Source organism: Pseudophryne corroboree, chromosome 7, assembly GCF_028390025.1.
Source record: "Pseudophryne corroboree isolate aPseCor3 chromosome 7, aPseCor3.hap2, whole genome shotgun sequence".
Lineage (NCBI taxonomy): Eukaryota > Metazoa > Chordata > Amphibia > Anura > Myobatrachidae > Pseudophryne > Pseudophryne corroboree.
In genome coordinates this window covers 197,272,524-197,295,671 of record NC_086450.1, presented here as the reverse complement: position 1 = coordinate 197,295,671, position 23,148 = coordinate 197,272,524, and the positions used below count along the sequence as shown (strand labels likewise).

Sequence of the window (23,148 nt, the reverse complement as noted above, 5' to 3'; positions counted from 1 at the left end):
CACACGTTAAAGGCAATGAAGGAGGTGTTACGTATTTCTGATACTACAAGTACCACAAAAGAGGGTATTATGTGGGATGTGAAAAAACTACCATAGTTTTTCCTGAATCAGATAAATTAAATAAAGTGTGTGATGATGCGTGGGTTCCCCCCGATAGAAAATTATGGGCGGTATACCCTTTCCCGCCAGAAGTTAGGGCGCGTTGGGAAACACCCCTTAAGGTGGATAAGGCGCTCACACGCTTATCAAAACAAGTGGCGGTACCGTCTATAGATAGGGCCGTCCTCAAGGACCAGCTGACAAGGCTGGAAAATATAATAAAAAGTATATACACACATACTGGTGTTATACTGCGGCCAGCGATCGCCTCAGCCTGGATGTGCAGAGCTAGGGTGGCTTGGTCGGATTCCCTGACTAAAAATATTGATACCCTTGACAGGGACAGTATTTTATTGACTATAGAGCATTTCTATATATGCGAGATGCACAGAGGGATATTTGCACTCTGGCATCATGAATAAACGCGATGTCCATAACTGCCAGAAGATGTTATGGACACGACAGTGGTCAGGTGATGCAGATTCCAAACGGCACAGTATGGCCGTATAAAGGAAGAGGACTTGTTTGGGGTCGGTCCATCGGACCTGGTGGTCACGGCAACTGCTGGAAAATCCACCGTTTTTTACCCTAAATCACATCTCTGCAGAAAAAGACACCGTCTTTTCAGCCTCAGTCCTCTCGTCCCTATAAGATCATATCTGCCCAGGGATAGAGGAAAGGGAAGAAGACTGCAACAGGCAGCCTATTCCCAGGAACAGAAGCGTTCCACCGCGTCTGACAAGTTCTCAGCATGGCGCTGAGACCGTACAGGACCCCTGGATCCTACAAGTAGTATCCCGGGGGTACAGATGGGAATGTCGAGACGTTTCCCCTTCGCAGGCTCCTGAAGTCTGCTTTACCAAGTCTCCCTCCGACAAGGAGGTAGTATGGGAAAAAATTCACAAGCTGTGTTCCCAGCAGGTGACAATTAAATTACCCCTCCTACTACAGAAAAGGGGTATTATTCCACACTATATTGTGGTACTGAAGCCAGAAGGCTAGGTGAGACTTATTCTAAAAAATTTTTTTTTGAACACTTACAAAGGTTCAAATTAAGATGAAGTCACTCAGGGCAGTGATAACGAACCAGGAAGAAGGGGACTATATAGTGTCCCGGGACATCAGGGATGCTTACCTCTATGTCCCAAATTTGCCCTTCTCACTAAGGGTACCTCAGGTTCGTGGTGAAGAACTGTCACTATCAGTTTCAGACGCTGCCGTTTGGATTGTCCACGGCACCCCGGGGTCTTTACCAAGGTAATGGCCGAATTGATGATTCTTCTTCGAAGAAAAGGCGTCTTGATTATCCCTTACTTGGACGATCTCCTGATAGGGGCATAGTCCAGGGAACAGTTGGAGGTCGGAGTAGCACTATCTCGGATACTGCTACAATCAGCACGGGTGGATTCTAAATATTCCAAAATCGCAGCTGATCCCGACGACACGTCTGCTGTGCCTAGGGATGATTCTGGACACAGTCCAGAAAAAGGTGTTTCTCCCGGAAGAGAAAGCCAGGGAGTTATCCGAGCAAGTCAGGAACCTCCTAAAAACAGTGCATCATTGCACAAGGGTCCTGGTAAAAATGGTGGCTTCCTACGAAGCAATTCCATTCGGCAGATTTCACGTAAGAACTTTTCAGTGGGATCTGCTGGACAAATGGTCCGGATCGCATCTTCAGATGCATCAGCGGATAACCCAATATCCAAGGACAAGGGTGTCTCTCCTGTGGTGGTTATAGAGTGCTCATCTTCTAGAGGGCCGCAGATTCGGCATTCAGGATTGGATGCTGGTAACCACGGAGCCCAGCCTGAGAGGCTGGGGAGCAGTCACACAAGGGAAAAATTTCCAGGGAGTGTGATCAAGTATGGAGACTTTTCTCCACATAAATATACTGGAGCTAAGGGTAAATTTATAATGCTCTAAGCTTAGCAAGACCTCTGCTTCAAGGTCAGCCGGTATTGATCCAGTGGGAAAAACATCACGGCAGTCGCCCACGTAAACAGACAGGGCGACACAAGAAGCAGGAGGGCAATGGCAGAAACTGCAAGGACTTTTCGCTGGGCGGAAAATCATGTGATAACACTGTCAGCAGTTTTTCATCCCGGGAATGGAAACTGGGAAGCAGACTTCCTCAGCACGACCTCCACCCGGGAGAGTGGAAACTTCATTGAGAAGTTTTTTCCACATGATTGTAAACCGTTGGGAAATACCAAAGGTGGACATGATGGCGTCCCGTCTGAACAAAAAACGGGACAGGTATTGCGCCAGGTCAAGGGACCCTCAGGCAATAGATGTGGACGTTCTGGTAACACCGTGGGTGTACCAGTCGGTGTATGTGTTCCCTCCTCTGCTTCTCATACCTAAGGTGATGATAATTATAAGACGTAGAGGAGTAAGAACTATACTCATGGCTCCGGATTGGCCAAGGAGGACTTGGTACCCGGAACTTCAAGAGATGCTTACAGAGGTCTTATGGCCTCTGCCGCTAAGAAGGGACTTGCTTCAGCAAGTACCATGTCTGTTCCAAGACTTACCGCAGCTGCGTTTGTCGGCATGGCGATGGAAAGCCGGATCCTAAGGGAAAAAAGGCATTCCGGAAGAGGTCATTCCTACCCTGGTCAAAGCCAGAAAGGAGGTGACCGCACAACATTATCACCACGTGTGGCGAAAATTTGTTGCGTGGTGTGAGGCCAGGAAGGCCCCACAAAGAAATTTCAACTCGGTCGTTTCCTGCATTTCCTGCAAACAGGAGTGTCTATGGGCCTCAAATTGGGGTCCATTAAGGTTCAAATTCGGCCCTGTAAATTTTCTTCCAGAAAGAATTGGCTTCAGTTCCTGAAGTCCAGAAGTTTGTCAAGGGAGTATTGCATATACAAACCCCTTTTTTGTGCCTCCAGTGGCACTGTGGGATCTCAACGTAGTTCTGGGATTTCTCAAATCACATTGGTTTAAAACCAGTCAAATATGTGGATTTGCAGCATCTCACATAAAAAGTGACCATGCTCTTGGCCCTGGCCTGGACCAGGCGAGTGTCAAATTGGTGGTTTTTTCTCAAAAAAGCCCATATCTGTTTGTCCATTCGGACAGGGCAGAGCTGCGGACTCGTCCCCAGTTCTCTCCCTAAGGTGGTGTCAGTGTTTCACCTGAACCAGCTTATTGTGGTGCCTTGCACCTACTAGGGACTTGGAGGACTCCAAGTTGCTAGAAGTTGTCAGGGCCCTGAAAATATATTCCAGGACAGCTGGAGTCAGAAAATCTGACTCGCTGTTTATACTGTATGCACCCAACAAGTTGGGTGCGCCTGCTTCTAAGCAGTCGATTGCTCGTTGGATTTGTAACACAATTCAACTTGCACATTCTGAGGCAGGCCTGCCACAGTCTAAATCGGTTAAGGCCCATTCCACAAGGAAGGTGGGCTCATCTTGGGCGGCTGCCCGAGAGGTCTCGGCATTACAACTCTGCCGAGCAGCTACGTGGTCAGGGGAGAACACGTTTGTAAAATTCTACAAATTTGATATCCTGGCAAAAGAGGACCTGGAGTTCTCTCATTCGGTGCTGCAGAGTCATCCGCACTCTCCCGCCCGTTTGGGAGCTTTGGTATAATCCCCATGGTCCTTTCAGGAACCCCAGCATCCACTAGGACGAAAGAGAAAATAAGAATTTACTTACCGATAATTCTATTTCTAGGGAGTCCGTAGTGGATGCTGGGCGCCCATCCCAAGTGCGGATTATCTGCAATACTTGTACATAGTTACAAAAATCGGGTTATTATTGTTGTGAGCCATCTTTTCAGAGGCTCCGCTGTTATCATACTGTTAACTGGGTTTAGATCACAAGTTGTACGGTGTGATTGGTGTGGCTGGTATGAGTCTTACCCGGGATTCAAAATTCCTCCCTTATTGTGTACGCTCGTCCGGGCACAGTACCTAACTGGCTTGGAGGAGGGTCATAGGGGGAGGAGCCAGTGCACACCACCTGATCCTAAAGCTTTACTTTTTGTGCCCTGTCTCCTGCGGAGCCGCTATCCCCCATGGTCCTTTCAGGAACCCCAGCATCCACTACGGACTCCGAGAAATAGAATTATCGGTAAGTAAATTCTTATTTAAAATGCTATAAGGGAAAAACACTTACATAAAGGTTGTCCCTGTATAATATAGCGTTTTTGGTGTGTGCTGGCAAACTCTCCCTCTGTCTCCCCAAAGGGCTAGTGGGGTCCTGTCCTCTATCAGAGCATTCCCTGTGTGTGTGCTGTGTGTCGGTACTTGTGTGTCGACATGTATGAGGACGATGTTGGTGAGGAGGCGGAGCAATTGCCGGTAATGGTGATGTCACTCTCTAGGGAGTCGACACCGGAATGGATGGCTTATTTAAGGAATTACGTGATAATGTCAACACGCTGCAAGGTCGGTTGACGACATGAGACGGCCGGCAAACCAATTAGTACCTGTCCAGGCGTCTAAAACACAGTCAGGGGCGTTAAAACGTCCTTTTTACCTCAGTCGGTCGACACAGACACGGACACTGACTCCAGTGTCGACGGTGAAGAAACAAACGTATTTTCCTTTAGGGCCACACGTTACTTGTTAAGGGCAATGAAGGAGATGTTACATATTTCTGATACTACAAGTACCACAAAAAAGGGTATTATGTGGAGTGTGAAAAAACTACATGTGGTTTTTCCTGAATCAGATAAATTAAATGAAGTGTGTGATGGTGCGTGGGTTTCCCCCGATAGAAAATTATTGGCGGTATACCCTTTCCCGCCAGAAGTTATGGCGCGTTGGGAAACACACCTTAGGGTGGATAAGGCGCTCACACGCTTATAAAAACAAGTGGCGTTACCGTCTCCAGATACGGACGCCCTCAAGGAGCCAACTGATAGGAGGTTGGAAAATATCCTAAAAAGTATATACACACATACTGGTGTTATACTGCGACCAGCGATCGCCTCAGCCTGGATGGGCAGCGCTGGGGTGGCTTGGTCGGATTCCCTGACTGGAAATATTGATACCCTTGACAGGGACAGTATTTTATTGACTATAGAGCATTTAAAAGATGCATTTCTATATATGCGAAACTCTGGCATCAAGAGTAAGTGCGATGTCCATATCTGCCAGACGATGTTTATGGACACGACAGTGGTCAGGTGATGCAGATTCCAAACGGCACATGGAAGTATTGCCGTATAAAGGGGAGGAGTTATTTGGGGTCGGTCCATCGGACCTGGTGGCCACGGCAACAGCTAGAAAATCCACCTTTCTTACCCCAAGTCACATCTCAGCAGAAAAAGACATAGTCTTTTCAGCCTCAGTCCTTTCGTCCCCATAATATCTGCCCAGGGATAGAGGTAAGGGAAGAAGACTGCAGCAGGCAGCCCATTCCCAGGAACAGAAGCCTTCCACCGCTTCTGCCAAGTCCTCAGCATGACGCTGGGGCCGTACAAACAGGTGCGGTGGGGGGTCGTCTCAAGAGTTTCAGCACGCAGTGGGCTCACTCGCAAGTGGACCCCTGGATCCTACAAGTAGTATCCCAGGGGTACAGATTGGAAATTCGAGACGTCTCCCCCTCGCAAGTTCCTGAAGTTTGCTTTACCAACGTCTACCTCCGACAGGGAGGCAGTATTGGAAACAATTCACAAGCTGTATTCCCAGCAGGTGATAATCAAAGTACCCCTCCTACAACAAGTAAAGGGGTATTATTCCACACTATATTGTGGTACTGAAGCCAGACGGCTCGGTGAGACCTATTCTAAATGGAGTCACTCAGAGCAGTGATAGCGAACCAGGAAGAAGGGGACTATATGGTGTCCCTGGACATCAAGGATGCTTACCTCCATGTCCAAATTTGCCCTTCTCACAAAGGGTACCTCAGGTTCGTGGTACAAAACTGTCACTATCAGTTTCAGACGCTGCCGTTTGGATTGTCCACGGCACCCCGGGTCTTTACCAAGGTAATGGCCGAAATGATGATTCTTCTTCAAAGAAAAGGCGTCTTAATTATCCCTTACTTGGACGATCTCCTGATAAGGGCAAGGTCCAGAGAACAGTTGGAGGTCTGAGTAGCACTATCTCAAGTAGTTCTACGACAGCACGGGTGGATTCTAAATATTCCAAAATCGCAGCTGTCTCCGACGACACGTCTGCTGTCCCTAGGGATGATTCTGGACACAGTCCAGAAAAGGGTGTTTCTCCCGGAGGAGAAAGCCAGGGAGTTATCCGAGCTAGTCAGGAACCTCCAAAAACCAGGAAAAGTGTCAGTGCATCATTGCACAAGGGTCCTGGGAAAAATGGTGGCTTCTTACGAAGCGATTCCATTCGGCAGATTTCACGCAAGAACTTTTCAGTGGGATCTGCTGGACAAATGGTCCGGATCGCATCTTCAGATGCATCAGCGGATAACCCTGTCTCCAAGGACAAGGGTGTCTCTTCTGTGGTGGCTGCAGAGTGCTCATCTACTAAAGGGCCACAGTTATGCATTCAGGACTGGGTCCTGGTGACCACGGATTCCAGCTTGAAAGGCTGGGGAGCAGTCACACAGGGAAAAAAAATTTCCAGGGAGTGTGATCAAGTCTGGGGACTTCTCTCCGCATAAATATACTGGAGCTAAGAGCAATTTACAATGCTCTAAGCTTAGCAAGACCTCTGCTTTAAGGTCAGCCGGTATTGATCCAGTGGGACAACATCACGGCAGTCGCCCACGTAAACAGACAGGGCGGCACAAGAAGCAGGAGGACAATGGCAGAAACTGCAAGGATTCTTCGCTGGGCGGAAAATCATGTGATAGCACTGTCAGCAGTTTTCATTCCGGGAGTGGACAACTGGGAAGCAGACTTCCTCAGCACGACCTCCACCCGGGAGAGTGGGGACTTCATCGAGAAGTTTTTTCCACATGATTGTGCACCGTTGGGAAAGACCAAAGGTGGACATGATGGTATTGCGCTAGGTCAAGAGACCCTCAGGCAATAGCTGTGGACGTTCTGGTAACACCAGGGGTGTACCAGTCGGTGTATGTGTCCCCTCCTCTGCTTCTCATACCAAAGGTACTGAGAATTATAAGACGTAGAGGAGTAAGAACTATACTCGTGGCTCCGGATGGGCCAAGAAGGACTTGGTACCCGGAACTTCAAGAGATGCTCACAGAGGACTCAGGGCCTCTGCCGATAAGAAGGGACTTGTTTCAGCAAGTACCATGTCTGTTCCAAGACTTACCGCGGCTGCGTTTGACGGCATGGCGTTTGAACGCCGGATCCTAAGGGAAAAAGGCATTCCGGAAGAGGTCATTCCTACCCTGGTCAAAGCCAGGAAGGAGGTGACCGCACAACATTATCACCACATGTGGCGAAAATATGTTGCGTGGTGTGAGGCCAGGAAGGCCCCACGAAGAAATTTCAACTCGGTCGATTCCTGCATTTCCTGCAAACAGGAGTGTCTATGGGCCTCAAATTGGGGTCCATTAAGGTTCAAATTTCGGCCCTGTCGATTTTCTTCCAGAAAGAATTGGCTTCAGTTCCTGAAGTCCAAAAATTTGACAAGGGAGTACTGCATATACAACCCCCTTTTGTGCCTCCAGTGGCACTGTGGGATCTCAACGTAGTCCTGGGATTCCTCAAATCACGTTGGTTTAAACCGCTCAAATCTGTGGATTTGAAATATCTCACATGGAAAGTGACCATGATGTTGGCCCTGGCCTCGGCCAGGCGAGTGTCAGAATTGGCGGCTTTGTCTCACAAAAGCCCATATCTGATTGTCCATTCGGACAGGGCAGAGCTGCGGACTCGTCCCCAGTTTCTCCCTAAGTTGGTGTCGGCGTTTCATCTGAACCAGCTTATTGTGGTACCTGCGGCTACTAGAGACTTGGAGGACTCCAAGTTGCTAGATGTTGTCAGTGCCCTGAAAATATAGATTTCCAGGACGGCTGGAGTCAGGAAAACTGACTTGCTGTTATCCTGTATGCACCCAAAAAACTGGGTGCTCTTGCTTCTAAGCAGACGATTGCTAGTTGAATGTGTAGTACAATTCAGCTTGCACATTCTGTGGCAGGACTGCCACAGCCAAAATATATAAATGCCCATTCCACAAGGAAGGTGGGCTCATCTTGGGCGACTGCCCGAGGGGTCTCGGCTTTACAACTTTGCCGAGCTGCTACTTGGTCAGGGGCACACCCTGGCTGAGGAGGACCTGGAGTTCTCTCACTCGGTGCTGCAGAGTCATCCGCACTCTCCCGCCCGTTTGGGAGCTTTGGTATAATCCCCATGGTCCTGACGGAGTCCCCAGCATCCACTTAGGACGTCAGAGAAAATAAGATTTTACTTACCGATAAATCTATTTCTCGTAGTCCGTAGTGGATGCTGGGCGCCCATCCCAAGTGCGGATTGTCTGCAATACTTGTACATAGATGTTGTTACAAAAAAATCGGGTTGTTATTGTTGGGAGCCGTCTGTTCAGAGGCTCCTACGTTTGTCATACTGTTAACTGGGTTCAGATCACAAGTTATACGGTGTGATTGGTGTGGCTGGTATGAGTCTTACCCGGGATTCAATATCCTTCCTTATTGTGTACGCTCGTCCGGGCACAGTATCCTAACTGAGGCTTGGAGGAGGGTCATAGGGGGAGGAGCCAGTACACACCACCTGATCCTAAAGCTTTAGTTTTGTGCCCTGTCTCCTGCGGAGCCGCTAATCCCCATGGTCCTGACGGAGTCCCCAGCATCCACTACGGACAACGAGAAATAGATTTATCGGTAAGTAAAATCTTATTATCTGTCAGATAATCTGCTAGATCTGGCTGGTTGGAATGAAAATCAGGTAATGGATTAAGCTAATGACCACTATCGACCATTTGTTGCCAAACACTGGAAAATGGACAAAACCTGACGTTCGGACACATTGGTTAAATGACGGGTTTGACCAATTTGTATGATTGTCAGGTTTTGTCCATTTTCCAGTGTTTGGCAACAAATGGTCGATAGTTGTCATTATCTTAATCCATTACCTGATGTTCATTTCAACTAACCCAATCTGGCAGATTATCTGCCTGATAATTGTATGGTGCATGCCCATCTTTAGTACTCGATGCTGTGGGGGGATTAAGAACACTCTTTGGAAGTAGTTAGAAGTGAAGATTACGTATAAGGTTTTGTTTGCATGTAACAGGGATTTTGTACCATTCTGTACAGGGCCTTAGGTGCTATACAGTACAGCCACTTCTGATAGGAACACATTATTAATTGGTCATAACTAGGGAAGCCAATCCCGGGCCATTTTTTCAATCCCGGGTATCGGGATTGAAAAATGGCCAATCCCGGGATTCCCGGGATTGGCTTTTAGATAGGTGGCCGCCCCCTCGCCCCGCACATACAACTTACCATGTACCGAGGGCGGGCGGGAGGGGATCATCCTTTGATCGCTGCTGACGGCTCCTGACAGCGCAGCGTGACCTCTCACGCTGCACTGGGGACCCGGAAGGAGGAAGCCGGGCAGCGTCTGAGCGTCCTGTGGACGCTCAACGCTGATCCCTCAATCCCCAGGATTGGAGCTTCCGATCCCGGGATTGGAGCTTCCGATCCCGGGATTGAATCCCGGCCATTTTTGGGCCTAAATCCCGGGATCCCGCCGATCCCGATCCCGGGATTGGCTACCATAGTCATAACTGGATAAAATGTGCATGTTTTCCTTTTGCAAGTTGTAAATTGCAGTTAGCTTGGCTGGTTCAGCATTGCCTTGTGACTAGTGAGAGGGCTTTGTTAGGAGGGGAAAGAAACATGGAGCACATTAAGCACCAGATGGTTTATATTAAATGTTCCTCTGACCGCTTTTGAATTCCCTTCCTGTGTAAATGTTCATAATGTGCCGATTCTGGTGCTTTGCATTTTATTCATCTGTACTGTTTTCTTAACAGTGTTTATGGAAACATTTGATGACCATACACTTAAATCTGATTGCATCTGGCGGGGCTCTCTTATATTTACTGTCCCTTCATATCTCCTTTCCTTTTAGATTGGCAGGATTAGCATTACTTGCTATTTCTAGCTGTGTTTATGAAGCATGTTAGAATATGGTGTCCCTATTCACAAATGACTGTCTCATCCCCATCCGTTCTTTCTGTCAGTGGTGTAGTTGTGTAGTGATGAGTAGTGTTTCATTTTCTGTGCTGTGGGTGATGGCAGGAAAGAGCCTTTTATGGAAGAAAACAGTGTGCAGGCAGCAGTGTGGTCAGAGTAGAGGAAGTGTGTCAGACTTCCTAAGCTGTCTTGTAACACTGAGCTTACACACCAAACACTGTAGGAATGTTCAGGCTTCGGCCCGACGGTCTCCTGAGTACACAGTGTTTATATATCTATTCAGTGGCAGCACAATAGGGAGCTTCTACTGGCACAAATAGTCTTGAATGCAAATCACTTTACAGAGCATATCTTGAGCACCGCACATCCTCTCAAGCCACGGGTGATAGTCTTGTATGTGTTTTCAGTTGTATCTCCACTTGTGACTGAGTAGGCAGAACAGAGTTGTAACTGGGCATTCTGATATAGACTTGGTTCTGAGAGAGTGTGTCGATGATATTGCAGGCAATAGTTAAGTGTATTTGTAAATAAGAATGTTTTCAGCTGGTACAAGTGAGCCCTAATATTGATTATGAAGCCAAGCTTATGGAAAGGGGTGGTTTGGTTGCATACTGTAGTTGCATATAACTGCATACAAGTACTAGCAGTGGGAGAAAAAGAAAGCTCTTGTGTGGGCGCACTCTTAGAAAAAGAAAAAGAAAATTCTTAAATAGAAAAAGATTATGTTAAAACATAAGTTTATTAATTAATTAAGAATAATTATCCTTCTACGATCCTAAGAAAAAATGCACAGAAAGTGCAAAGAGATTTTTACAAAATTATGTTAAAATGTTCTGGTCTGTAAATCATAAAGAGAAGATTTAGAAAGGTCGCAGACACTATATAGTCTGACACCCGTTTCTCCTGACCAGTACAGATAATCTGTATTAATGGGACCCACGGAGGAGGTCGGTGTACATATTTTATCATCGAAAGACTGATTACATTGGGTCAATACTATGCACTTTGTTAGTTACCTATGAAATCATATGGCATAAATTCTGATTGGATGTCTGGCTGTGCTCATGAGAAATAGATCCTCATGAAGGAGGATATAAAAAGAAAGAAAGAAAAATAAAGAGAGGCTGAAGAAAGTATAGATAGTGGTGATACTGCTGTTGGTGTCCACCCTTCAGAGGAAGGGGAATAGTTCCTATCCTACAACACCGGGTATTCCCAGGGAGTCTCCTCTCGTGGTACTAACCCAGCCCAACGCTGTTTAGCTTCCAAGATCGGACGAGATCAGGCACAAGAAGCGTGGTATGATAGTAGGAGGGATATCTACCAATGAGAGTGCACCTATATATGAAAGTATAAGATGATAGAAAAATAGAACAGGTAATAGGTGGATCTGCTTTCCACGTTAGGCAGAGTAAAATGACTGTCACACCGTGGCGCCGTGTACCCTGGATCGGGGATGAGAGTCCACTAGACAATAGTCAGTTAGAAAAATGAAGAAAAAAGTATATAGATGGAGTTAAATAACCATTCAATATTTAGGAAATATACAATGACGAAGAAAAAATCAAAATGAGTTACAAAAACCAGAGACAAGCTGACTATGCAGTCTTTGTATGCATTCAATATTTGACAAAGATAAATAACCCGTGCGCGATTGAAAATGGGGATTGCTGCATCTGATAAAAATATTGTGTGAGGCTGATATAAAAAATCAGAAAGTAAGTGATCACAAGAATAAGCACTTATAATAAAGTATATTGCTTAAGGCCAATAGAATCCTGTAGTATCAAAAGTTAGGGATCACCCTCTAATCACCCAGACAGATGAACTGGGTTAAACACAAAGAGTCATTATTATTGTGTGTGTAGATACCTCCTAAGAGATATATGAATATATCATACATCAACAATGAGTGCCTATATTAGAAATTAAGCACATTATTAGCTTATGTTGAAAATAAGAACCTATATACACATCTAGTCAAAAAAATATAACGATTATTGATGTTGGCAAAAAAGCCAAAATACTCAAAAGATCAGACGCAGCAGGTAGATGATAAATAGAGAAGCCTTCATGCGCAGGTCCCGCTGTGGAATCCGTAGAAAACGCGTTTCGCCCGCGGGCTTGTTCACTTCCGGGATCTCACAGCTAATTGTACATACAGGGTTTAAAAGGCCCTGTCGTATGTATAGCAGCCAATCAGTTTCTAGGACAATTGGTTGCGTGGGCGGGAATAGGGAGACTGACAACAAAAGTAACCACAGAATACGTGGTATGACTAGGTAAAGGGGATGCGCCTGTGGGGTGGGCGGGTTACGGAGCGTGATGACGCTCCGGAGGTATATGTCCTCATAGGTTGGAGGCGACGTCACTGAGGGGGATATGCCTATAAGGTGGGCGGGTTACGGAGCGTGATGACACTCCGGAGGTATTTGTCTTCTCATAGGCTGAGGGCGGCGTCACTGCTAGTGAGATAATGCGGCGCCATGATGGAAAAGGGAATACCAGGTCTGAATGCGCCCATGAAGTGGGCGGATTAGGGGACGTGATGACGTTAGGGGGATATGTAGTCACAGCATACAGTGGGAACGGCGCTACAGTTGAAGAGATAAAGTAGCGCCATGTTGAAAGAAGGGAATGCCAAAAAATAGCTGTTTATAATAACCATTACGTGGTATAACTAGGTGAAGGGGATGCGCCTATGGGGTGGGCGGGTTAAGGAGCGTGATGACGCTCCGGAGGTATATGTCCTCTCATAGGTTGGAGGCGGCGTCACTGAAGGGGATACGCCTATAAGGTGGGCGGGTTACGGAGCGTGATGACACTCCGGAGGTATATGTCCTCTCATAGGCTGAAGGCGGCGTCACTGCTAGTGAGATAATGTGGCGCCATGATGGAAAAGGGAATGCCAGGTCTGAATGCGCCCATGAAGTGGGCGGATTAAGGGGCGTGATGACGTTGAGGGGATATGTAGTCACAGCATAAACTGGAAACGGCGCTACAGTTGAGGAAATAAAGTAGCACCATGCTTGAAGAATGGGATGCCAGAAAATAGCTGTTTATAATAACCAATAGGGGCATGTAGGCAGTGCATCAATGTGAAGGAAGGGGGCTGAAGGGGCAAAATGAATAGGATCCTAAGTATTGGGTATTGGCAGAACATATTAAAAATTATATGAATAGTACAGCTTAGGTAACATGGATGGAGAATGAAGCTGTATAGAACAGTGTGGGAAAAGGGAGATTGGGATATTGTGCTGTGATAAGAATTAAATTAACCTATTGTTGGCCTAATGTAAAAATTATAAAAGGAGGTGTAAAAGTGACTTGAGTGATAAGTGAAAAATATATTAAAAATATACAGAATTATGGAAATTCATAAAAAATTAATAATGTGAAGAATGAAAAAACTTTTATAAAGTGAATGGATATGTTGTGAAAGTGAAACGGGGGAATGGATAATTGTGGTGGGGTGCTGGTGGAGAGGCTGGGAACTAAAACCTAAGGTATCGAGGGCTGTAGAGTGTAGTTATAAGGAGTAAAAATTGCTAGTGGTGAAAGAATGGGAGGAGAGGCTGAATGTTATGTTGTTACCTTAATTGTGTCTTGATAAACACTGGAGTGAGTGACTGACAGGGGGAGGAGGAGGGAAGTGATGAGGGAAAAAAGGAAAAAGTGGGGGATAATGACTATAGTGAAATAGAACATGGGATTCACAATTGGGGATTGGGAAATTGGAAGCATTGTCCCGGTGCAGCATGGGTGAACTATAACCATTGAGGTACTGGGTGAGAGAAATATTGAGGTAGTGAAGGAAAAATTTTTTTTTACCGTGATATAAACGGTGGGGCTATGTGCTCTAGTGTACGCTGGGATTACAAATAAATGCCAATAAGGATAGCAGAGGAATGAGATGGGAGATATAATAAGTTGGGTGACGGAAAGGGAAAGAAGGGGAGAGGTTATAAACGTTGTGATGGATAGGAAAGTGAGAAAGGGGAGACATGTGGCATGAATGGGGAAAGGAAGAGATGAAAAAATTGTTGGTATGATGGTAAAGGGAATAGTGAGGACGATGCTAATTAGAAAGGAAAAGGGAAAACATATGGCATATATAGAGGAGGGAAAAGATGACAAGTTAGTGACATGTTTGGTAACAGAGACTGGTAAAGCAACTCTAGGTAAAAAGTATAAATATTAAGATGAGGAAAATTAACCATTAAAAATGAGCTAAAAGAAAAATTGAAATTGTATGTATTATAAAAAGACACTGTAATTAATGTTTTCATTGAGTCCGTCAGGTCGAAGACTCCCAAGCCGAAAAATCCATTCGCTCTCTTTCTTATATAGTTCTTTAGTCAGATCACCCCCACGTATGCCCAGGTGGATGCGGTCTAGACCAAAGACTTTTAATTCTTTGGTAGAGCCCTTGTGCTGAAGGTAAAAATGTTTGGCGACTGTGGTAAGTTGTTTCATACGTGTCAGGTCTTTAGATGCGTTCCGAATATTCCCCAAGTGTTCCAAGGTCCTTTCTTTTAATTTGCGAGTGGTCATACCAACATATTTAATATTGCAACTGCAAGTAATGCAATAGATTATTGCTTGGGTATTGCAGTTGAAGAAGTGCCGTATCTTTGTTGTTTGTCCATACTTATCAGTAACTATATTGGTTTGCAATATGTGTGTACAAGCCTTACATTGGCCACAAGGGAAGGAACCCGGTGTGGCTGGTTTCTTGCGTGTTGATGTTATTAGATGGCTCTGAACCAACTGGTCCTTGATGTTCCTGGATCTTCGCCAGCTCATCTGTACTGTAGGGCCAACAATAGGAGACAGGACCGGGTCCATTCGGAGTATGGGGAGATGTTTAGTAATGGCCTCTTTCAGCATCTTCCATTCGGGACAGAAAGTGCCTATAAATCTGATTGTATCCTCTTTGTCTGAAATTTTTTTGTTGTTAGTCCCAAAAATCAGACGTTCCCTCTTCACCAATGTAGTGGCCTGGTAGGCTCGTTTTAGAGACCGTTTACTATAACCCCTGGCCAGAAGGCGATTGGTAAGTTCCCAACTTTTGCTTTTGAAGATATGATCCTCAGAACAATTGCGTCTGAGTCTAAGATATTCCCGTTTGGGTATATTTTCAATGGTGGGGGGAAAGTGCGAACTTGTTTGAAAAAGGAGACTGTTGGTCGCAGTCTCCTTGCGATACAGCTCTGTTTCTAAGAAGCCTGTGTGTGATTTGTACACATTGAGGTCAAGGAAAGGAACCCTCTCTGTGCTGACTGTGTAAGTCAGCTTGATGTTCAAATGGTTGTTATTAAGTAATCCGATAAATTCCATTAGCAGGTCCTTTTCTCCATTCCAGATGATAAAAACATCATCGATGTATCGTAACCATAAAACCACATGGTTGGTATACTTCTCATTGCTTGGACAGAAAACCTGGAAGTGTTCCCACCATCCTAAAAATAAATTGGTGTAGGTGGGGGCGCAGGCTGCGCCCATCGCTGTTCCTCTTATTTGTAAAAAGAAATGGTCCTGAAAAACAAAGTAATTTTTGGACAGAACAAAATCTAATAGCACCAGGAGAAACTCAGAAAAGGCACTCAAACCTCCTTGATCCAGAAAGTATTTGACAGCTTGAATTCCGTGATGGTGATTGATACTCGTGTAGAGTGATTCTACATCTAATGTAACCAGTAGGAAATTATCTTCACAATATATATTGTGTATCTTGCGTATTAAATCAGACGTGTCTTGTAGATAGGATGGTAATGATAGGACAAAATCCCGGAGGTGAAGATCAAGAAACCGACTTGGTTGTTCTAATAAACCACCATTTCCAGACATTATAGGTCTTCCAGGGGGTACAGACACATCTTTATGTACCTTAGGAAGTAAATAAAGCGTAGGTGTTTTGGGGTTCTGAACTGTCAAGTATTTGAGTTCTGATCTTGTGATAGTGCCTTGGGTTGCTGCATTCTGTATTAGAGAGGTATAGATTTGCAAGAATCTCGTGGTTGGATTGCTGAGGAGTTTCTTATAGCAGGAGGTATTATTGAGTTGTCGTTGTGCCTCAGTGATATACATATCCCGTGGCCAAAGTACGATATTACCACCTTTGTCAGATGGTTTAAAGATTACATCGTGCCAAGTTTCCAGATCTTGTAACGCTTTGCGTTCATGAAATTTGAGGTTCTTGGGGAAACTGTGGATACCCTGTCTGGTTTGGGCATATATATTGTCGAATTCCTTGGCTACTCTATTCAAGAAAACCCTTATCTCCGGGTTGTTATTATCCGGAGGAAAGAAGGAAGACTTAGGTCTGCATTGGGGTCTATATGAGGCAGATGCCTCCATGGTGGATTCCGCTTGTAGTTCTTCCAGATCTTTGATCGCATTCAGATCCTCCATAGTGAGTTCTGGAACGGGGCTGTCTTCCGCCTGTATCCCCTGCTGTCTGTTGAAGAATTTTTTGAGGAGGAGTTTCCTACCAAAAAGTCGAAGATCTTTTTCCCAGGAAAATCTATTGAAAGACCTGTACGGTGAGAAGGAGAGTCCCTTGGTAAGTACTGACATATGGTCGGGAGAGAGGGATCTAGTGGTTAGATTGATAACCTGCAGGAGATTGTTGGAATCTATCTCACTGTTTTCCTCTGCCGTGCCGGATATCGTGCCTGCCTTGGTGGATCCCAGTCTGAGTTTCTTCCGTCGCTTCTCCTTTCCCCCTCTCCTTGTCTTCCTCGAGTTCTGACGCGGCCTCTCGATCTCTGACCTGATCCTAAAAAACGAGGATGAAAGCTGGCGTAATCTTCTTGATTTTCAAAGGTTTCACCTGCTGATTCACCGCTGGTAGACGACTCAAATTCTGAAATGGTAGGGTCATCCCTCAGTGGGCTGTTTCTGCTTGGGGGTACGGGATTCCACCTAAAGATGTCCCCTTTTGCAAAGTCCCGTTTATCACGGATGAATTTTGTCCTCTTGCGATCCACTATAGTCTGTTCATATTGTTCGATCTCTTTTTTGTGTTTTTCAAAAGCTGCTTGAAAATGTGTGTCCTTCTCCCAGATTTCCAAAGTCTTGCCAATTTCGTCTCTCTTTTTCAACCTGATCAAGTAAGAGAGTGTCGTGTTTCACCAGGAGGTGAAGTAATTCATGGGAACACTTTAGTAGTACTGTCTCCCATTCACTCTTCAGGTTGTCACTTGCGAGTGGAAAGGAAGGAAATACCTTAGGTCTGAGGCCACGGGGTACGATTTTATGCTTGATATAATTCTCTAGCGTAGTAACATCCCATGATAGGCGGGTTCTCTTCTGTAGATTTTTTTGTAATTTAGAAAAAGAGGAGCGCCAATCTGAGTTAGGAGTGGTATGTTCGTACGTATCAGAAAAGGGGTCTGTTATATTGGTATTGGGCCGTTTAGATAGCTCGGTCTTAAGTGAGAAAGTGGTCATGCTCGGTTTAGAAGAGCCTGTTAACGGATAGTATGTCTCCCAGGAATATCGTATGTTAATGGGTATTAAGAGACTGATTGGTCAAAGACTGCTAAAAAAGAGAAGGATCGGAAGGAAAGATACAGAGAAAAGGTAATGAGGAAAACAAATTTATCAAAAAACCGTGCTCCAGTCAGAGGCTGTATTTAACCTACAGCATAGACAATTGCCCAGTCGCTCCCTTTTTTGTATATAACTGCATACAGACAGATATACACATTTACTCCTGTGCAAGCAATGTGGGAGTACAGTCATTGTAAACTAGTTGCATTCAACTCTGCATTGGCTCATTGTCTCTGTGTTATGCAATCCATTCTTACCCTGCAGTGTATGTGTATTCCTGAACAATGGAGACTAGCTTAGGCACACACATTTATATATCTGTATATTCTTATGATTTTCACGCCTATAGAGATGCATGCAAAAGACAAACCTCATTGAAATCAATCCTGCAAGACATCCAGAAAACATAAACCCTGTCTTTCCAGAATATTTCTAAAGTAAAAAGTTTCTGGCTATCAGTCTTTGTACTTTCCTGTTGCAAATAAACAGTTTTATGATATGTTTTGAAGGTGCTGAATGGACATCTTAGAGCAGTGATTTTCAACCTTTTTTTACTCGCGGCACGCCGAACAATATTTTAAAATTGCCAAGGCACACCATAAATTCCCCACAGAAAAAAACAAAACACACACATTGGCCCTCACAGTAAAAAAAAAAATCCACACATACATTGGCCTACACAGAAAAAACAATCGTATTGCTCCCCACATAAATCATGTTGCTCCCTACATAAATCCTATTGCTACCCACATAAATCAATTACATTGCTCCCCACATAAATCATGTTGCTCACACATAAATCAATCAAATTTCTCCCCACATAAATACTATTGCTCCCTACATGAATTATTCACATTGTTCCCACCAAAAATCCTTATTCTCCCCACATAAATCCTATTGTTCACCACAGGAGAAATAAAATAACAAATATTAGCCCGCTGTCGTCCTTCCTGTCCCTCAGTGGCGGGGGTTGTTCATAGTGGAGTGCTGCGAATACTGAGCAGTGGGCAGGTGTGGATGTGGGTGGGCAAGAAAAGCTGTATATGCAGGCAGGAACTGGAAGATGTGTATGCAGGTGGGTGGGCTGGTTGGGTGGTGAGATGCGGCGGCCGTAACCTATGATATCACACCACCGCTTCTTCAAGGCATAGGTCACGGCTGGAGCATGACTAATCCTCTAAGAAGAGCCCGGGCCAACAGTTCACTGAAGGTGCAGGAAGCTGCTCTGGCTCCGCGGCACACCTTGCAACTGGTCGCGGCACATTAGCGTGCCACGGCGCACTGGTTGAAAAAGCCTGTCTTAGAGGGTTTTTACCAGCTTTTCACTTAGAGCAGGTGTATCACCTACATAAACTATACATTAAACAGACACTAGAGCAGAAATTCATACCAACACACAGGGGCAAACCAAGAACTCTGTGGGCCCATAGCAACATTTTCAAGGGGCTCCTGCCTCACTGCTTTTAGAGCGACATCTCTCTGCATTTGTTATTAATATTATGCCCCATAGTAGTGCCCTACTTCATTTATGCCCCATAGCAGTGCTCTAGTTCTTATAATGCGGCTGCCACACATTGCCCCAGTTTACATTATTCCACACATAGCCCAATTTACACTAGGGCCTAGGCCACCCAGTGATCCCAGTTCACATAGTTCTGCACAGTGCCCCCAGTACATATTATGCCACACTGTAGTGCCCTAGTTCTTATTAGTAGACTTCTGTATGACCTGAGTACACATGAACTGGGCCCCCTAAGCCTCTGGATCCCATAGCATTAGCACTCCCTGGACCTAGTATAGTATGTTCTTGCATACACACAGGGTGTGCTAATTTAAATCTCATGATTTTTTTTTTCTCCCCCAATGCTGTACATGTGTGGAGAGAATTAGAGGATAGTTTGAAGGAATTAAATCTGTACAAACCAAGCATGAAGAAATGTTTGGACTCCTATAATCAAGCATTGAGACCTCCACATTTTCTCGCCTGCTTGATGGACCCACGTTGCTGTGGTAGTTGTCTAACTGCAGAAGAAAAGTTAGAAGCTCTTAAGTTTGCTAAAGAAAAATATCTACATTCAAATATCTTTCTACTAACACTAGGTTACTGACAAAGCTGCAAAACTTGTTTCTTTTTAAGACGTTCAATAAACCTAATGTGTAGGCTTATTCAGATGTACAAATCGGGCAAGGCAATTGTCAACTATTGCACTTTTATGGAATTTTAAAAGAACTTTGTACGTTTTTACTTGGTTTATTTATTTACTTGATCATTTTCATAAAATTCCAATTAAAAGTTAAAAAAATAAAAACAATCTGATTTAAATAAAACTTTTTTTTTAAGTCATGATTTTATTTTTTTCACAACCTACACACATATGGTACATATATAGTGGGGTCAATTCTATTCAGCAACAGTTGAATAGCGCCGGCAGTTAGCTCCCGGCACTATTCAATACAATGCCAAGTGACACCAATTGTCGGGAATTCTTCTCTCACCCCCGGGGGATGAGAGAAGAAATCCGACAAAAGTGCTACCGCGAGGCTGATTCTGTCGGGAATCAGCATTGTGCCGGGGAGTTAAGTCGGAGAATGCCCGTTCTCCCGACAATTCAACCTGTTAAGTCGGCGAGAACGGGCATTCGCCGACTTAACATGAGCTGAATTGAATAGCGACGGGAGCTAACTCCCGGCGCTATTCAACTGTCGCTGAATAGAATTGACCCCAATGTGTCCAGTTTTTTCCTAATCCGATTTCTCTGACGTCCTAGTGGATGCTGGGTACTCCGTAAGGACCATGGGTAATAGACGGGCTCCGCAGGAGACTGGGCACTCTAAATGAAAGATTAGGTACTATCTGGTGTGCACTGGCTCCTCCCTCTATGCCCCTGCTCCAGACCTCAGTTAGAATCTGTGCCCGGCTCGAGCTGGTTGCACACTAGGGGCTCTCCTGAGCTTCTAGTAAAGAAAGTATGTTAGGTTTTTTATTTTCAGTGAGATCTGCTGGCAACAGATTCACTGCTACGAGGGACTTAGTGGAGAGAAGCGAACCTACCTGCTTGCAGCTAGCTTGGGCTTCTAGGCTACTGGACACCATTAGCTCCAGAGGGATCGAACACAGGCCCAGCCTCGGTCGTCCGGTCCCGGAGCCGCGCCGCCGTCCCCCTTGCAGAGCCAGAAGCAAGAAGAACATCCTGGAAATCGGCGGCTGAAGACTCCGGTCTTCATTAAGGTAGCGCACAGCACTGCAGCTGTGCGCCATTGCTCCCTATGCACACCACATACTCCGGTCACTGATGGGTGCAGGGCGCTGGGGGGGGGGGGGGGGGCGCCCTGGGCTGCAATTAGAGTACCTTACTTTGGAAAACAGCACATAATATAGTCTAAAAAACTATATATGTGCAAAAATCCCCTGCCATAACATAAATATAAGAGCGGGAGAAGTCCGCCGAGAAGGGGGCAGGGCTATCTCCCTCAGCACACTGGCGCCATTTCTTCATCACAGCTCCGCTGGAAGACAGCTCCCCAGGCTCTCCCCTGCAGTTTCCAGGCTCAAAGGGTAAAAAAGAGAGGGGGGGGCACTAAATTTAGGCGCAAACTGTATATGTAAAGCAGCTATAGGGAAAAATCACTTTGTGTTAGTGTAAATCCCTGATTATATAGCGCTGTGGTGTGTGCTGGCATACTCTCTCTCTGTCTCCCCAAAGGACTTGGTGGGGTCCTGTCCTCAGTCAGAGCATTCCCTGTGTGTGTGCGGTGTGTCGGTACGGCTGTGTCAACATGTTTGATGAGGAGGCTTATGTGGAGGCGGAGCAGATGCCGATAAATGTGATGTCACCCCCTGCGGGGTCGACACCAGAGTGGATGGATATGTGGAAGGTATTAACCGACAGTGTCAACTCCTTACATAAGAGGCTGGATGACGTAACAGCCGTGGGACAGCCGGCTTCTCAGCCCGTGCCTGCCCAGGCGTCTCAAAGACCATCAGGGGCTCACAAACGCCCGCTACCTCAGATGGCAGTCACAGATGTCGACACGGAGTCTGACTCCAGTGTCGACGAGGATGAGACATATACACAATCCACAAGGGGCATCCGTTGCATGATTACGGCAATGAAAAATGTGTTACACATTTCTGATATTAACCCAGGTACCACTAAAAAGGGTATTATGTTTGGGGAGAAAAAGCAGCCAGTGTTTTTCCCCCCATCAGATGAGTTGAATGAAGTGTGTGAAGAAGCGTGGGGTTCCCCCGATAAGAAGCGGGTAATTTCTAAAAAGTTACTGATGGCGTACCCTTTCCCACCAGAGGATAGGTCACGTTGGGAGATATCTCCTAGGGTGGATAAGGCGCTCACACGCTTGTCAAAAAAGGTGGCACTGCCGTCTCAGGACATGGCCGCCTCGAAGGAGCCTGCTGATAGAAAGCAGGAGGCTATCCTGAAGTCTGTATATACACACTCAGGTACTATACTGAGACCTGCAATTGCTTCAGCATGGATGTGTAGTGCTGCTGCAGCGTGGTCTGTTACCCTGTCAGATAATATTGATACCCTCGACAGGGATACTATTTTGCTAACCATAGAGCATATTAAAGACGTCGTCTTATATATGAGGGATGCACAGAGAGATATTTGCCTTCTGGCATCTAGAATTAATGCAATGTCCATTTCTGCCAGGAGGGTATTATGGACCCGGCAGTGGACAGGTGATGCTGATTCTAAAAGGCACATGGAGGTTTTGCCTTATAAGGGTGAGGAATTGTTTGGGGATGGTCTCTCGGACCTCGTATCCACAGCAACAGCTGGGAAATCGACATATTTACCTCAGGCTCCCTCACAACCTAAGAAAGCACCGTACTATCAGGTACAGTCCTTTCGGCCTCAGAAAGGCAAGCGGATCAAAGGTGCTTCCATTCTGCCCAGAGGCAGGGGGAGAGGGAAAAAGCTGCACCAGACAGCCAGTTCCCAGGAACAAAAATCCTCCCCTGCTTCTAAGTCCACCGCATGACGCTGGGGCTCCACAGACGGAGCCAGGTGCGGTGGGGGCGCGTCTCCGGAACTTCAGCGACCAGTGGGTTCGCTCACAGGTGGACCTCTGGGTTCTACAAGTGGTATCTCAGGGATACAAGCTGGAATTCGAGGCGTCTCCCCCTCGCCGTTACCTCAAATTAGCCTTGCCAGCTACTCCCCAGGACTGGGAGGTAGTACTGGCGGCAATTCACAAGCTGTACCTCCAGCAGGTGAAAATAAAAGTTCCCCTCCTTCAACAGGGACGGGGTTACTATTCCACAATGTTTGTGGTACCGAAACCAGACAGTTCGGTGAGACCCATTCTAAATTTGAAATCCTTGAACACTTATATAAGGAAGTTCAAGTTCAAAATGGAATCGCTCAGGGCGGTTATTGCAAGCCTGGAAGAGGGGGGTTACATGGT

At 45.8% G+C, this 23,148-nt stretch overlaps 1 protein-coding gene and 1 pseudogene across 1 annotated transcript in view; one reads left to right on the top strand and one right to left on the bottom strand.

The window, feature by feature from the left end:
• The window catches only part of ARPC2 (actin related protein 2/3 complex subunit 2), a 62,844-nt gene that overhangs the window by 18,310 nt on the left and 21,386 nt on the right, over window positions 1–23,148 (top strand). The gene's annotated exons all lie outside the window — the stretch shown is intronic.
• On the bottom strand, window positions 11,353–11,471 carry LOC134946573 (5S ribosomal RNA; annotated as a pseudogene).